General features: G+C 42.7%; 1 long non-coding RNA gene across 5 annotated transcripts in view; it reads right to left on the bottom strand.

The window, feature by feature from the left end:
* The window catches only part of LOC110145253 (uncharacterized), a 273926-nt gene that overhangs the window by 17621 nt on the left and 239505 nt on the right, over positions 1-16800 (bottom strand). The window contains exon 6 of one of the 5 annotated variants that reach the window (XR_011487010.1): positions 8052-9128. The exons of the other annotated variants lie outside the window; for them this stretch is intronic. This is a non-coding gene — a long non-coding RNA (uncharacterized lncRNA). Of the gene's footprint in view, positions 1-8051; positions 9129-16800 lie in introns of those variants that run through there. 5 annotated transcript variants of the gene reach the window in all.

Here is a 16800-nt window from a genome sequence, read left to right as displayed (position 1 = left end):
AAGAATTGATGCTTTTGAACTGTGGTGTTGGAGAAGACTCTTGAGAGTCCCTTGGACTACAAGGAGATCCAACCAGTCCATCCTAAAGGAAATTAGTCCTAAATATTTGTTGGAAGGACTGATGCTGAAGCTGAAGCTCCAGTACTTTGGCCACCTGATGTGGAGAACTGACTCATTTGAAAAGATCCCGATGCTGGGAAAGATTGAAGGCAGAAGGAGAAGGGGGCAACAGAGGATGAGATGGTTGGATGGCATCACCGACTCGATGGACATGAGTTTGAGTAAACTCCGGGAGTTGGTGATGAACAGGGAGGCCTGGCGTGCTGCAGTCCACAGGGTCACAACGAGTCGGACACAACTGAGCGGCTGAACTGAGAGAATCTCTGGTGAATGTTCTGCAGTGCGTAGATACATGGAGAGACTCATTCATGTAGACCATCCAATTGGATCCTTGAATCCCCAGCCAAAATAAAATCTGTCCATTTATGGCATCCAGGTGACCCATTTTTCTCACCATGAAAAATACTGGCATTTTGAATTTATATTATCCTTCCTTCTAAGATTTTGGAGCTGACTTTTCCCACAACTGCAAAAAAAACATGCACAGGAATTCTCTAACTCCTTTCCATCGGTTTGTTTTTTTCATGGAGATTCTCGTGTTCAGTTCTAAATTCCTGCCAGTCAAGTATTTCTAATGCAAATATCCAAGGAATTGTATGGAATAATGACCAACTTTTACATAAGGACCTGTTTACTCTTATCACTTCATAGAAGTTAAACGGCACCAGGGCCAAAGGGTGGGGTTAACAGTAATGTACCCAATCATGAAGGAAAAAAATGAGTTCTCAAGTAGCACACTTAAGAGACCATCTTTATATATAAAAACTTGACTTAAAAATTGTTTTTAAATGTTTAATTGGCATCAGGCCTTTAGGGTGCAGTGTTACAGTAAAAACCCAAGAGCTAAAACACATTCATGTTTACTCTCATGTAATTGGCCTTGAATTGCAAATAAAGGATTACTGCAAGGTAATATGAGAGAGGAAATTCCTTCTTTGTTAAAGATTCAAGAGTACAGGTAGGGTGGAAATGAACTGATAAGGCTCATGTATATCTGAATGAGCAAGAAAGGTGTGCAAGAGAGAAATGTTAAAGGACATTCTAATTATGATTAGGATAAAGGCCCGTTCAGCAAAGCAGTCTCATCTGGCTTCTAGTGATATCAGTCTGCATAATGGAAATAATAAGTTAAGGTCATGAGATTGTTGGAGTCTCTTGTGAATATTAGACTTATTTCCTCAGTGAGTCAGAGTTAGAATGTCAGAGAGATCAATTTATGTGAATACAATTAATAAGGTAATTAAGAAATAGAGACAGCTCAAGAGGATATTGCCTAATAATTAATAACCAGCTGGAAAGGATGAAGATCCTAGGAAACAGTGAATTAAATAAAGATTGGCATGGAGAATTTCCATCAATAAGATATGGGCTATTGTTTAAGGCAGCTGGGGTTAGTATCTGCTGCCATCTGCTTAAAAAAATAAAACTCAGATTAAACAGGGCTTCTTGGAATTTTATGGCTTATAATTTTATGTCCAATAATTTTACATTCTAGAGAGCCCAAAGAAAGGGGCCCAGAAATAAGGAGAAGGAAAGGGAGTCACAATGTTCTACATGAAAATAGCACCTGGTCTAGAGTGAGGGTCTGGGTTCTACTCTCATCTCTGCTAGAGATTAGTTGCGCAATCCGAAACAAAGTACTTCAGGTTCAGGTCTCCACTTCTTCAATAGCCAAACAGGGTGACTGAACTCTGTGACCTCGACAATTTCTTGCAGCTCTGAAGTTTGAATTATAAACACAGCTCCTTAACAATGACAACCACAAAAAGCTGAAATATGAACACTCAGGCCAGAACCTGGGGTGGTAATTGTTGGCTGAGGGTGTTGAATAGGCACCAAGAGGTACTGAAGACCCAGATTTTAAAGAAAAAGGAAAAAATTTGAAAAGAAAAATACAGAAGAAATAGTCCCATTTTCTTAAGTCACGTGTTTGAAAAGAAGCATGAGAAATGAAGTGTGGGGCTGTGGTTTATTTCTCTTTGCAACTTCTGATACTTGTAGGCAGATAATTCACTGCTGTAAGGGGTCTAGCTAGAAGTGAAATGCCCCTTGTTACAAAAAATAACATAAAGCATTCACCTCAAAGTTCAATCCCCTCTGTGACAAGGTTCTCTGGAAACCAAAGTTTAAAAATCCAGGAACTTATTCAACTACAGAGTCTTTGCTAACCAGATACTCCTTGGTTAAGTGAACACATCTTTGAAGATGGATATAAAACATCTCTTGGATTCAGAGGAAGCAAGAAAACAGACAGCTTCCTGTCTGCCTGGACCTCAGTATATCTCCTGTGCATGCATGCTAAGTCCCTTGTTATCCCCCAGGCTGGAGGCTGCTGCACATTTGGGGAGATGGGAAGAAATGAAACGTCTCAATGCCAGACCCTTCCTCAGGGTCTCCAATGGCGTGTTTGCTCTTCTCGGAAAGCACCCAGGCACCAGTAGAACTTAGTAAGGATGAGTAGCAAGGCCAGTTTTCTTAGGGGAAATGAGTCACTTTGCAGATGGCACCAGGCACCTTGCAAAGCACGTGTATGCAAAGAAGGGCCCAGGTTAGGGTTGAGAGGGATGAGGGACAAGCTGTGAGGTGGCGGAAAGCTGACTGTTCACACCCATGCAAATGACCGCAGGAGTTTCGGGTACCATCTGTCAAGGCTGCCTCCTCTCCCACTCACCGCACAGCCTGCCTGCCTCTGTAGCACCCTAGAGGTCAAACGGGGGCTTCTCAAAGATGCCACTGAAGAATCCTAACCCAACTCCAAAGTCCTACTTGCGTCTTTCTTTTCCAAGCAGAGCACGGGGCCATGCTTGGCATGGTGATGTACATTCCAAGAGCGGACACCCAAATAAAACAGGGCAGAAAAGTCCCCCTCTGACTGCCTTCTAAGGGGCCTGCACTCCAAAGGGGAGCCTATTCTTTCAGGTCCCTAAGCAATGAAAAGGTCACTTTGGCAGTTTATTTGGAGAGGTGAGACAGCATGTCACAGCAGCACACAGAAATAATTAAAATCAACCTGAAGTCACTGAGAAAAGCAGCCAAGATAAAGGTAGCTAAATTCGGTCAGCAGGACATCTCTATATCATGCCTAGATTTTTCTTTGTGGCTCAAGTGTTTGGTGTTGCAGAGAGAATAGTTAAGCTGGGGGTTTGGATCTAGATTGCAGTTCAAGCCATTAGCCAGTTATACGAGCTGGGCAATTCACCTCCTTGGGACTCACTTTTCTCACCTGTAAAGTGAGGACACTGTGATCTTTAAAATTCCCCCTAGTGTCAATTAATGGCCCAATAATCTTGGACTGCGATTTTTAAGAGGGCTGGAGGGCTGGATGTCCCAGCCTGGTCAGGAATTTCAAAACAAGCACACAGTCTGGGCAGTCTCTGCAAATTACTCCCCAGTGTGACATTCTGAGCATAAGAAAGGAACAAGGCTAATGTGTAAGAACTTACAATACTGTTTCATTAGCTTGCAGATGCTAACATCGTCGGCTGCTATCTACTGAAGCCATAGACATTGGACAAGGTCTGGGGACATTTTTGATGGTCTCCTCTGGGGTGAGCTAGGTGGTGAGGGATGGGGGAATGCTGCTGACAGGACAGCCCCCGCCCCAAAAAAGGATGATCTGGCCCCAAATGCACGAATACTGAGGTGGGCCTCTGCGTGTACAATTTGGAGCAGGTAGCTGAGCTGGGAGACTGGGAGGTAACTGGGAGAGTCAGGCTGTGACCTCTCATCTCGACCAGGTTGTAGCCATGTGGGGATGAGGGCCTCCTGTTGTCAAGCCTTCCAATTCCTCCAGCGTCATTAATCTAGACTTTTACTGAACTCATCTGGTTTTCAACACTCGCAATGACTAATTGCCAGTTCTTTCAAAATACCAGAACTCCAAAATACCAGGGCTCCAAAATCACTGAGAATGGTGACTGCAGCCATGAAATTAAAAGACGCTTGCTCCTTAGAAGAAAAGCTATGGCCAACCTAGGCAGCATGTTGAAAACCAGAAACATTACTTTGCCAACAAAGGTCTGTCTAGTCAAAGCTATGGTTTTTACAGTAGTCACGTATGGATGTGAGAGTTGGATCATAAAGAAAGCTGAGTTTTGAAGAATTGATGCTTTTGAACTGTGGAGTTGGAGAAGACTCTTGGGAGTCTGTTGGACTTCAAGGAGATCCAAGAGTCAATCCTAAATATTCAATCAATCCTGAATATTCATTGGAAGGACTGATGCTGAAGCTGAAACTCCAATACTTCGGCCACCTGATGTGAATAAGTGACTCATTGGAAAAGACCCTGATGCTGGGAAAGACTGAAGGTGGGAGGAGAAGGGGACAACAGAGGATGAGATGGTTGGATGGCATCACCGACTCAGTGGACATGAGCTTGAGTAAACTCTGGGAGTTGGTGATGGACAGGGAGGCCTGGCGTGCTGCAGTCCATGGGGTCACAAAGAGTCGGACATGACTGAGCGACTGAACTGAACTGAACTGAAAATACCAGACTTCCCTAGGCAGGGGGCAAGGGGAGATCAGATTCAGGCTGCAGGCTGCTAGTTTGCCACTCCCTCATCTCACAGGACTTCCCCAGTGGCTCAGATGGTAAAGCATCTGCCTGCAATGAGGAGACCCGGGTTTGATCCCTGGGTCAGGAAGAGCCCCTGGAGAAGGAAATGGCAACCCACTCCAGTACTCTTGACTGGAAAATTCCATGGACGGAGGAGCCTGGTAGGCTACAGTCCATGGGGTCACAAAGAGTCAGACACAACTGAGCGACTTCACTTTTTCTTTCATCTTACATGGGAAAAACTAACTTCCAGCATTCCCTTAGCCTTAAAGAAAAAGTGTTCAAAAGAAATGCAGCCACCTGCACCACCATACGATACTAAAAGATCGGTTTAGATAGAAGTTGAGGAGTGGGGCAGGGGACAATCTAATTGCATAACTAGGAGAAACACACAGCAAATGACGGGGAGCTGCAACGGAATGCTCTATCTTGAACTCAGCCTACAGTCAGGTTTGGTTTGGTTTTGATGCACATTTGGTTTGCTCTTTCTTCAAGTCCTATTCAACCCGGGAGCACCAAGCTCAGGAGATCAGATGATGAGGCAAAGCCTTCCCAAACCTGGCCATGCCCCTTACTGAGTGATCCTGGCTCACAGATGCTCTGGCTTGCTCAGGAGGAGAGGTACAGGTTAGCCCTTCCTGCTTCACCAGGACTTGAAACCTGGAGATTCCAGAAGCTTTTTCAGCTGGATGAGCCCCAAAGGATCTCTGACACATCTAGTACAGAAGAAAGGTGTGGACACCCCTTCATACCAGAGAAGGCTCTTCAACTGTATCACAAATCAAAATCCACTAGGCTGGCCACAGCCTACTGCATGTGAGACGAACTTCATCTGGCCTTCTCTGGCTTCAGTCATATACCAGATATTTGCACTTTGGAGCACCTAATGTTTACTTTCTTGAGTGACTTGATACTGATGCAGTGATTCACCTTTCTAGCATGTACATCATCTGATAAGTTCTGGAACCCAAAGGTGACGGCTGTTTACTAACAACGCTGCATGGATGGTAACACTGTACTGTTTTTTTTAAAGCACTTTAAGCAGCTCTCATGTTGTCGTCACATCTGTTGGGACTGTGACACACAGAACATTCTGTGAAGACAGTAGGTGTGGTCTTATTATACCCATTTCACAGATAGACTAGCCAAACTCTGATCCCTGTAACACCCTCTAGGGCAGGTAGTGGGGCATGGGCTCTGGAGCCAGACTGCCTGGGTTTAAACCCTAACATTGACTCAAATGTATAAGCTTGCACAAATCACTTTATTTCCCTGTGCATCAAATTTCCATATTTGAAAAATAAGAATAGTAGTATCATACTCTACCTCAGAGTTGTCATGAGAATTAAATGAGTTGATAAACATGTAAAGCGTTTAGGGAATGGCCTGGGACAAAGTAAGCACTGTAGTGTTAGCTGTTACTACCATCACTTTCCAGATGAAGCGACCGAAGCACAGAGTAACCCAGGTGATCTGAGTACAGGGTTTGCAGTCATTTCACTGCAGCTCAATGAAGACTCCGGGAAAGGAGGTGCTGAATGATATGGCAGTCTTTCATTACACAAGGATATGGAATCCAGGCCTCTTGACTCCAGTTCTAGCATCTTTCCACCTCACCCTGTAACCCGTGGGTATCACAGCATGTGGGAGAGAACAGGCGATGAAAGTGAAAAGATGTGGACCACACAACAGAGCTGGTCCCCTCTCTCTGTGAACAGAGCTGAGTGTCTTGAAGGACTGAGGTAGCAGAAAGGCACAGCCCTCTGCAACCTAGCCCAGTGGGAGGAGGAGGAGAGTCCAGAAGCACAGCTCCCTGTAAACTCATCAAGCTATTACCACTGTGAGCTGGGATACGTGTGTTCTGACATGAGCAAAGAAGGGCTCACCCCCCACAGGGAGTTCTTTCAGTTCAGCCAAACATACTAAGTATGTTTTAAGTCAGAATAATTGCCCACTCCTGCCCTGGAGAGTTTCAAAGACACAGTGACTTGCTAGATGTCCTGAAATTGATCACTTCATCATCAAACAAGCCAGCAGGGGAACAAACGCTTTGGCAGGAAGGCTAACAGGCAAACAAAAAAAAAAATGAATCATCTTATGGTTACTAATGTTTTTGCTGCTATGACTAAAGATTGCTGTGATTTTTTTTTTTTTTTTTTTTTGAGGGGGGTAGTTCAGATGCCTGGATATTTTACTGCTGAAAATGTCAAGCCACTGAGCTATTGTGATGATAACTGAGCATGCCATGAGAGCATTTCAGGACTGCTTTTCTGTTGTTATGCGGTCAGCATTATAGATTCAGAATAAATTTGAGCGACTGCTGATCTGCCTTCCAACACGCAGCATGACTGGCTCTGAAGGAAGCATTAGCTCTGCAGGCTGTAAACGTATATCATGAATGATGCCAGGGTACGGATATTACCAAACCTCTGGACGTGCTTTCTACGTGCTCTTTGTTCCCTGGCAAAACTCTTTAAGGCATGCCCCACCCCCCGCAAGGGGCCCACCTCAGCTGACCCAGGAATTCACTCCACCTATTAAGTTAATATAGCAACCTGCTCAGTCAGAGCTTTCTGAGTGCTGCTGCATGCAATGGAGCGATGGGATGTGATGGTTTTTAGAAGTGGCTTATTTAAAAGGCTTTGCACTTCCTTGGAAGAGGGTTTCATGTAATAGGACTAAATAATTATTATAATCACCATCATACATATTCATTAAATAAGATTATTTTTTCAAGTACATACAGAATAAAGTATGCTAGATTTTAATTGTAAAATTCTAATGCAGTGCTCCTCATTTAAAACAAACCAGTGGTTTTTCTGAACAGCTGAATGTGTGAAAAGTTTACCTAGCAATGCCCAGCTCTCCGTGTGTGTGTGTATGTGTGTGTCGTGCATGGGTGTGTGTGTGTCCGTGTGTGTGCGTGTGCGTGTGTGTGTCTGTGTGTGTATGTGTGTGTGTGTGTATGCATGCTCAGTTGCTCAGTCGTGTCTGACTCTGTGTGACCCCATGGACTGTAGCCCACCAGGCTCCTCTGTCCATGGGATTCTTCAGGCAAGAATACTGGAGTGGGTTGCCATGCTCTCCTCCAGGGGATCTTCCCGACCCAGGGATCAAACCCCCGTCTGTTACATATCCTGCACTGGAGACGGGTTCTTTACCAGCAGCCCCACCTGGGAAGCCCCAGGCCTCTCCTTAGGCATCTGTTATTCAGGGCCTTTAATGATTCAAATGTAGTCCTTCCCTTGATCCCAAGAACATAACTAGGTGATCTTTTGAGACCACCCAAGTTTGGGTACTTCTCATTCAACCGTATCTAAAACAGAGACCTTATGTGTAATAGCAAACAAACAACCTTACTTAAAAAGAGCCTTAGTAAAACTAGAAACAGATTTACTTGACAATTCCATTAGATGCATATCACATACATATTACAGCATCTATAACCCAGGTGTGGTCTTATTTCCGCTCTCCTCACTAAGGAATTAGTAAAGTCCTCCGGCCCTGGGTGGCTTGGATCGGAGCGTCAGTTCCCTTCTTGCATCATTCGCCTTTGGGACTCCCATTGCACCTCCCGTGGGGAGTTCTCAGACTCTCTCTGCATTTTCTCAGCCTTCCCCTCTACCTGCGGAAAGTCTCCTGGAGACAGCAAGTGCAGCTGTCGGTGATTTCCGCTGGAGTCTTGCTACCCACTGCACGCTGATGCTCGGCTTTCTCTCTCACTGACAGTTCTGCTCCCCTGCCGTGCTCTTCTCTGCATCTCATCCCAGGTTTGTACATTTTCTTGTCGTTAACCTGACTCTTGGGTTAGCTCTCAGACATATTTTAGCAGGGAACATATTCTCAGCTGGACTGCAGAAGGTCTCGGGGCCTCTGGGGAGTTGGGGACAAGAGAAAGACAGAGAAGATATCACTCTGGACTCCTAGCTATGACTCAGTTTTGAGCTCTAGAGCATGTAATGCTATCGGTTAAGATTCTACTGCAAGTATGATTTCCTTGGCAAACAAGCAAAAGGAGAAGTTTGAATACTCAGTGATCAAAGGCACTCCTTTCTTAACTACGTCACTCCTGGGTCAGGAAACTTACTATTTATGTTCACTGTTCTGATTATCTACAGCTGGGTTACAAAAGCTTCTAAGATGCAACAGCTTAAAAAGACACCCTATTGTCAAATCTCCAGATGTCATGGGTCAGAAATTCAGACAAGGTTCAACTGGGTGATTCTTTTGTTCCAAGTGCCGTTGAAGGATTTGCTTGGTGACACTCAACTCTCAGGGTCTGGAGGGTCCACAACAGCTCACTCATGTTACTTGATAGGGATGGCAAAAAAGGTGAGCTTAGCAGGATCTGTCAACAAAAGTTTCCACTCAAGGCCTCTCTAGGATGGCAGTGTCAGAGAAGATGGACTTCTTGTATAAAGACTCTCAGCTCCCAGAAGAGGATTTTAAGAGACTGGAAGGAAAAACCAAGAGACAAATAGGATTCTAAGCTCAGAAACTGAAACAGTGTTATTTCTATTATCCTATTAGTTAAAGCTGCCTACCTTCAAAAGGAAGGCAAAAGGCCTCTTGTCTCAATGAGAAAAGCAGCATGGAATATGTGACTTCTCTAATCTACTGTAGATAGAGACCTTTGCATGACCCGAAGGGCCATAGGGTCAGTGACTTCACTGATTTCTGATCTCAGTTTTCTTTCTGGTCTTGCATCTTATATTAGCTAAGATGATCAATCCAATTAAGTTTTCTTCACTGGCAAACCTGGGTCAATAATAGTATTGTCCACTATATATTTCAGAACTAACTTCCAAGAGCACTATTTCCTACTATTCATTACACTGTGTAAAGAGATTTGTGTTGGCTAGGGTTGTCAGATAGTATGCAGGACACCTATTTAAATTTAAATTTCAGATAAACAGGAAACTGTTTTTAGGTATAAGTATGTTCCAAATATTGCATGGGATATACTCATACTTAATAATTGTTTGTTTAGTCCCAAGGCCTAATATTTTGCTGACATGGCTAAAGCAATTATATACATATCATAATCTGATAATGGAGATTGGAATCAAAGAATCCTTTTAATGCTTTGATTTTTCTTTCCTAATAGAAGAGGTTTATAACTACATCTATTAGATGAGAGTGAAAGGAATCTAGTTCTAACTGAAATCAATTGAATCTTAGAACTACCATTTTGCCAAATTATTGATATATATGAATGGCTTTTACTCAACCAAAATATCTATTAAGCAGATGCTTCTATCATTCCTTTTCTAAGATGAAGAAAATCTCTGCATTTAAAAAAGCTACACTGCAAATTTAAAGAGTCAGTCAAAAATTATTTATTGAGTGTGTATTATGCGTTAAGCCCATGACAATTAACACATGGCTCTTGCCTGAAAGGAGTTCAGAGTCTAGGAGAGATACAGAAATGTTAACAAATAATCACAAGGCAATGTGATAAGTCTTCAAACAAAACAAGCTCAAAGTTCAGTGGATGTGGCTAACAGGACTCAGGGGATTTGGCATCATAGAGGAGGTGACATTTTATCTGATCTTGAAAGACAAGTAGGATTTTGCAGGCAGAGAAGGAGAACAAAAACATTTTAAACAGTGTGTAGGTGTGTGTGGACAAGGGGTGGAGGGGAAGCAAAGGACCTGTCATGCTTATGTAACATTCTGATCTAGTCATATCTGGAAAGAAAGGACCAGAGTTCTATTCACTCCATCTCACTCATATCACAAGTACACAGGAAGGGCGAGGGGGGACCTCTATCCAAGTCAAAGCTTAGTATCAGTTAGAGGAAGAGAAATAAGAGCAAGTGAACACTGGGCCGAACAAAGAACCAAAATAAAGACCAGAGGAAAGATGCACAACTCCTACAAGAATGAACAGTAAAGTGCTATTGTAGCTCCAGCAACTTTTATTTCATTCCCCTCTCACTGTGGCAAGAGCCAATTTTCTATGTGAGGCTAGCTTGGAGAGCTGCAGAAAAGAATTGGCTGCTTTTCCGTTTTGGAGATGATGAGCAGAAATATTCCCCTGGTAGGCATTTCCCTGATACACTATGTGGAAAAAAAAAAAAAAGGAGCAAAAAGCTTCTGGTGATTCTGTTATAAATCCTCTAACACAAGGATCCCAAACTGGCTAGAAAATAAAGACACCGTGCCTGCTGAATCTATTAATATGTATGCTTGGGTACTGAATAGCTATAATTCATGATTAGTGACCGCCCAGAGGTTGCAGCACTGGTAGAAGATGGTGAACAGCCGGTGTCCAAGGCTAACAGAATCCGTCTGTCTGATGTCTGACATGCCTTCAGTTACTTAGTCTGTGATTCAAAACCTATCTTATAAACTTAACTATGAAAACTTGAAAGACATAATGAGATACCATTGCACACCTATTACAATGGCTCAAATTAAAAAATGCTGATAAGGATGAAAAGTAGCTAGAACATTTAAATTCTGCTGGTGGGAATTCTACTTTGGAAAAAAACTTGGCAGTTTCTTTAAAAGTTAAACTTATAGGTAGGTATTTTTCCTAAAGACATGAAAATCTATATCCACACACAATAACTTAATTAAGTACTAAAAGCTAAAACAAACCAAATGTCCATCAACTGATAAGTAGATAAAATATGTTATCTGTTGATACATAGCAATTTTTTAAAAAGATCTAAAGATATACAAAACAATATGGATGAGTCTCAAAAGCATTATGCTAAGAGCAAAAAAAGTCAGACTCAGGTAACTACATATGGGACTTCCCTGGTGCTTCAGTTGAAAAGAATGCCTGCCAAACCTGGGGACATGGGTTCAATCCCTGGTGCAGGAAGATTCCTCATGTAGCGTAGCAACTGAAGCCCGTGTGCCACGACTACTGAGCCCATGCGCTGCAGCCACTGAGGCTCACATGCCTACAGCCTGCGCTCTGCAACGAGAGAGCCGCTTAAATGAGAAGCCCGTGCACTGCCATGGGCAGAGGGCCTGCTCACTGCAACTAAAGAAAGTGACAGTGAAGTCGCTCAGTCGTGTCCGACTCTTTGCGACCCCATGGACTGTAGCCCACCAGGCTCCTCAGTCCATGGGATTTTCCAGGCAAGAGTACTGGAGTGGGTTGCCATTGCCTTCTCCAGGGGATCTTCCCAACCCAGGGATTGACGTCAGGTCTCCCTCATTGCAGGCAGATGCTTTACCATCTAAGCCACCACAGAAGACTCTAGAGAAAACCCACACAAAGTGACAAAGATCTAGCACAGCCCATTTAAATAATCTTAAAAAATAAAAAAGAAAGTACACAGTGAATGATTCAATTTATGTGACATTATAGAAAAGGAAAAAGCTAGAAAAAAATCAGACTGGTGGTTGCTGATAGCTGGAGGTAAGGGAAGGGAATTTACTATAAAGGATTATGAGGAATTATCCTTTATCTTGATTTTGGTGGCAGTTACATGATTGCAAACCGGCTTTCCTGGTGGCTCAGTGGTAAAGAATCTGCCTGCAATGCAGGAGACATAGGTTCTATCTCTGGGTCAGGAAGATCCCCTAGAGAAGGAAATAGCAACCCATTCCAGTGTTCTCGCTTGGAGAATTCCATGGACAGAGGAGCTGGCGGGCTACAGATCATGGGGTTGCAAAGTGTCAAACACAGCTCAGCAACTAAGCACGCACATGACTATATAAGTTTGTCAAAACTCCTCAAACTTCACACCTAAAACAATGTGAATTTTACCATCTGTAATAAACAGCAACCAAACTAACTTGTATATCTAAAACAAACAAATAACAACAAAAAAAACTCTGAGAGTTGACGGAGGCATTATCTTGAATTTTTGTTTGACTATTTCCAGCTCTGAAGGCTTTTGATCTTTAGTCTTTTATTGACCGTAACTTGTACTCTATAGTTCTTATCCAACATTCAAGTAGACTTGAATGTCTCTTAGTGATATTTAGACAATTTTGAGAGAATTAAGCCCTACTGGCTATGGTACCCACTGTATATAATGAACAAACTTCTCTCCAATGCATCTTTGAAGGGATTGAGGATATAGTCATTCACATCATTTTCTGTTTTATGGTTAAGAGGAGGAACTCCAACTGAACCTATAGCTTAGAGAGATTACAGCAGCAAAAAAGAGACTACTTGGGGATATTCATACAGTGGTAGCCCAAGTAAGTCACCTATTTTAAGCACGTCTTCATTTCATGAAGTAGTTCTGAGTACCATAGAGGGGAAACATGGAAAGAATTATTTTACTACTTTTTCTTTGCTCCAGTCCTTTTGCTTTCTTAGTAAGAACATTGACGAAAACAAGTCTCAAAGCACAAAACCAAAACTAATTCACCAGGGCAGCCAACCTTGCCTTTCCAGAACAGGTTTCTCATCTCCTTCGTTTTGCTAGTGCTGGTGGGGGGATGTACAATTCCTGGGGTGTTCCTCCAGTGGACTGGGCCGTGCTTCTTTTATGAATAGCTAATCTAAATCCATAAAATGCTCATCAAAGGAGCAGAAAAAAACTAATCAGTCTTGACAAATACAACGAAGGAGTAACCTTTAGACTAATTTCCTCCGGCAACATCTGAGGCAGGTCAGGAGGCATCTGGCAGTAAGTTTACAACCACATACTCATCAAATGAGAGGCGGGGAGAAAATTAACCTTAAAATCCAGGTAGCACGGAAGTTATAAAGCAGAATCTTATTGAGGCAAAATTTTGACTTGTGGTGCTGTGGATGTGTTTGTGAGCCTCTGGTTATAAATATTGCTTTACATCATTTATCATTTATATTATACTGGTCTTCTACCCAGCGACTTCCCTGGTGGTTCAGATGGTAAAGCATCTGCCTGCAGTGTGGGAGACCCGGGTTCGATCCCTGGGTCAGGGAAGATCCTCTGGAGAAGGAAATGGCAACCCACTCCAGTATTCTTGCCTGGGAAATCCCATGGACGGAGGAGCCTGACGGGCTACAGTCCATGGGGTCGCAAAGAGTCGGACACGACTGAGCGACTTCATGTTCACTTTCTTTTTCCACCCAGTGACTCTGGTAGCAGGTCTTCTGAGTGGTGCAAGCTCCAACAGAGCAGAAGGCAGTGTGTGGTGGAGCAGGCAAGGGGGTCACAGCCAGCGTGAGGCGTGGAACACAACTTTGCCAAAGAGTAGAACATTTTGATGTCTCCTAGCACTGTGATTTGCTCTCCCATCCATTTCAATTAGCTAATGGAAGCCACCATCTCAAAGTGAATTTGCTAGAATATTTCAGTCTTTTTAACTTGCCTTCTCTTTTGGTGCCCTGTTGATTTTGATCCCAGGTACTGAATCAATTGACAAATGAATAGCCCTTCCTATAAAGAGAGAATTCCCCTGCTCTATCTTAATCTTTGACATACACACACATGCATGCACCTCACTTAAGGTCCTGAGAGTTTTGCAGTTTTCATCAATCTTCCCCCTTGCTGAAACTGCTTAAAGAAGTTAATATCTGGACCCATTATTTAAAACTTTGGCATTATAACTTTTGTATTAATTTTAATTTTTCAAGTTCTAAACATTTATTTACAGACTAAAGACCCTCATCATTCAATTCATAGCCAGTAGTTTCCAGAAGTCTGTTTGGATTTGTCCTTAGATACTGGAAAGTGACATTAATATTCCTAAATTATAAAATTAATTAATAATAATAGCTAACCACATGTCAGACTCTGTCCTAAGCACTGACTTATACTAACTTCTGTGGTCTTCACAACAGTCCACTGAAGTTGGGACAATTACTTTGGGATGGGATGGGAATGGAAGTCACACATCCTTGTGTATAAACGTGTCTCTGCCATCTAGGTGAAAAGTTACACTTATCCCATGTTAGACAATGAGAAACAAAAGCTGCCAAATAGCAATTTGAAACAAAGACGAATGGACTGAGGTGCCTGGAAAGAAGAGCCTGCATTACTTTGATGCAATCAGTTCTCAGCAAGCAGCAAGTAGATGGACTGGATTTAGAGCCAAAGAAGAGAAAGGCATCACTCTGAGGCCAGGCCCCAACACTGCGGATTGCTTCCATCCTTTCTTCGCAAATGTCACTTGCAGGTTTTATGTCAAGGGTAATACAGAGAATCCTGCTTCCAAAAATATCTAAAGAAGAAGTGTAAAAAGATTTCCACAGGCCTAGGGTCAGCCAGCGAATGTAATTCTAAAGTGTAGTCAGGTTTCCATTGCCTGTCCAGCAGATAGCACAGGCCAGCATGACAGCTGCATGTTGTGGTCAGACAGGAGTCTGCTGGAATAAGAGGTACGTGAGTCAGATGCCTCTACGTCTTTCTGTTCTCTGAGGGCACAAGCATACTCGCTACAGAAAGGACCATAGGTGATAAGCTCCAGGCATTGCTAACTTGCTCCTGAGCTTTATGTGAAAACTGTTCCCAGTGCTGTCAATGACATGAGAGATACGGTGAGCTGAGAAGAAACGTCTTCCTGTGGCGACTAGGATTTTGAGACCTTGGCAAACAGGCAAGGCCACATCAATACCCAGGAAAAAGGGAAGACAGAATAAAACGAAATGGAAACAAGACAGCTGTTTCAGACCACCTAAGCCTGGTCCATCCTTGGCTCCTCTGTCACAAGCAAAGCATACCTTTCCAATTCTCACTGCTCCAGATTATCTTCCCGCTTAGTCAACTGCAGGATGTGAAGAGACGGTAAGAAATTCGTCGCCAGCTGATGCAGCTCCTGCAAACTGCCACCCCAAGAACCGTGTTTCACGTCAAATGCCTCCGCTGGGTCAGGGACACGCAGGCATTATACTGGAGCTCCCTGACCACCAGCAGAATGCCATGGGGGCACCACACCCATGAGACACAAACATGCATACATCTGGCTTGATGTGGAGAAAAACCTTAATCAGGGTAGAAATAAGAAATTATCTATTAGGTAACTTCCCTCCCTAACCCCCATTTTCCCCCCTCAGATTATTCTTTGGTATAGAGCAACTGCTACCTGAATTTTTCTTTCAAAACTAACATCCCAGGAGAGGACAAGCACCCAGCACCATATTAACTCACTGCTGAAAACTCTCTGGCTGACGCTGACCCTTTGCAAACGCCACATTTCAGTGAGTAAAGGAGCTATTAAAAAGAGAGAGCTTCTTAAATATTAGTTAAAAAAAAAAAAAGAACTAACTTCCAACCTATGCATTACAAAGCCTTTCTAAGAGACCATAAGTCATTGTTCACAGTGAAAATATCCTCTAACCCTATGACTCTGAGTCTACAATAGACATGGAAAGACATAAAAATAATTCAAAAGAGCACAATATCCAATCACAAAATACTATCTAATATAGAGGAGCAATAGAAAATTATTAATTAGGGTGTGAGAACCCTAAGAAGGTGATCAGCAAGCCATTATGAAATCTGAAGTTGGGCCAGTATTCTAGGTTCCTCTCTCTGCAAACCAGTCAGTCTGCGATGAAAAATGAGAAGCAGATAGACAATATATCACGTCCTCCAAACCCACAGTATTGCAGTAGTTTGGATGTAGTCAACACAACTGAGGAGACATTCACAGGAAAGACTTGATTCATCCAATAGCCAAGAGTTTAGAAGCTGACCAAAATACCTTTGCTCAGTATTTCTCACAGGATTCTCAGTTCATCTGTTACTACATATTTTCAGCCACTTAATTAGTATGGATTCACTCTTCCAGTTGCTTAGTAGGAAACAAAAATGACAAAACCCTGGCCTATGTACTCTGAGAAATTATCCTCCAGATACAGAATGATGCTTCAGTAGAAAATCATATGAAAAGATGATAAAGCAATAAATAAAGAGGATAAAGAATTATAAAACAACAACCATGAAGTTACCTTTAAAATTAAACACACAAGAGCCAAAGATTTGCATAAAAAAGCAATCAAACTGAGACAGGTTGAATCAGAAAAGAACTGCTAAAGGGAGAGAGTTTTGGGACACATTTTAAAGGGACTCAAAGACAGAGATTTTCAGAGAGAAGAGTGGAAAGCACCAGCAAAAGCAAAGATACTCTAATTTTTTCTAGTGGAAAACTTGGGTGTGTAGCAATAAAAGAGGATTTACCAAACGAGAAAATGCAGCAAACCCTACAGAAGGAAATAGTGT

The sequence above is a fragment of the Odocoileus virginianus genome, chromosome 3, assembly GCF_023699985.2.
Source record: "Odocoileus virginianus isolate 20LAN1187 ecotype Illinois chromosome 3, Ovbor_1.2, whole genome shotgun sequence".
In the NCBI taxonomy this organism is placed as follows: Eukaryota; Metazoa; Chordata; class Mammalia; order Artiodactyla; family Cervidae; genus Odocoileus; species Odocoileus virginianus.
This window is presented reverse-complemented; position numbering and strand designations above follow the sequence as displayed.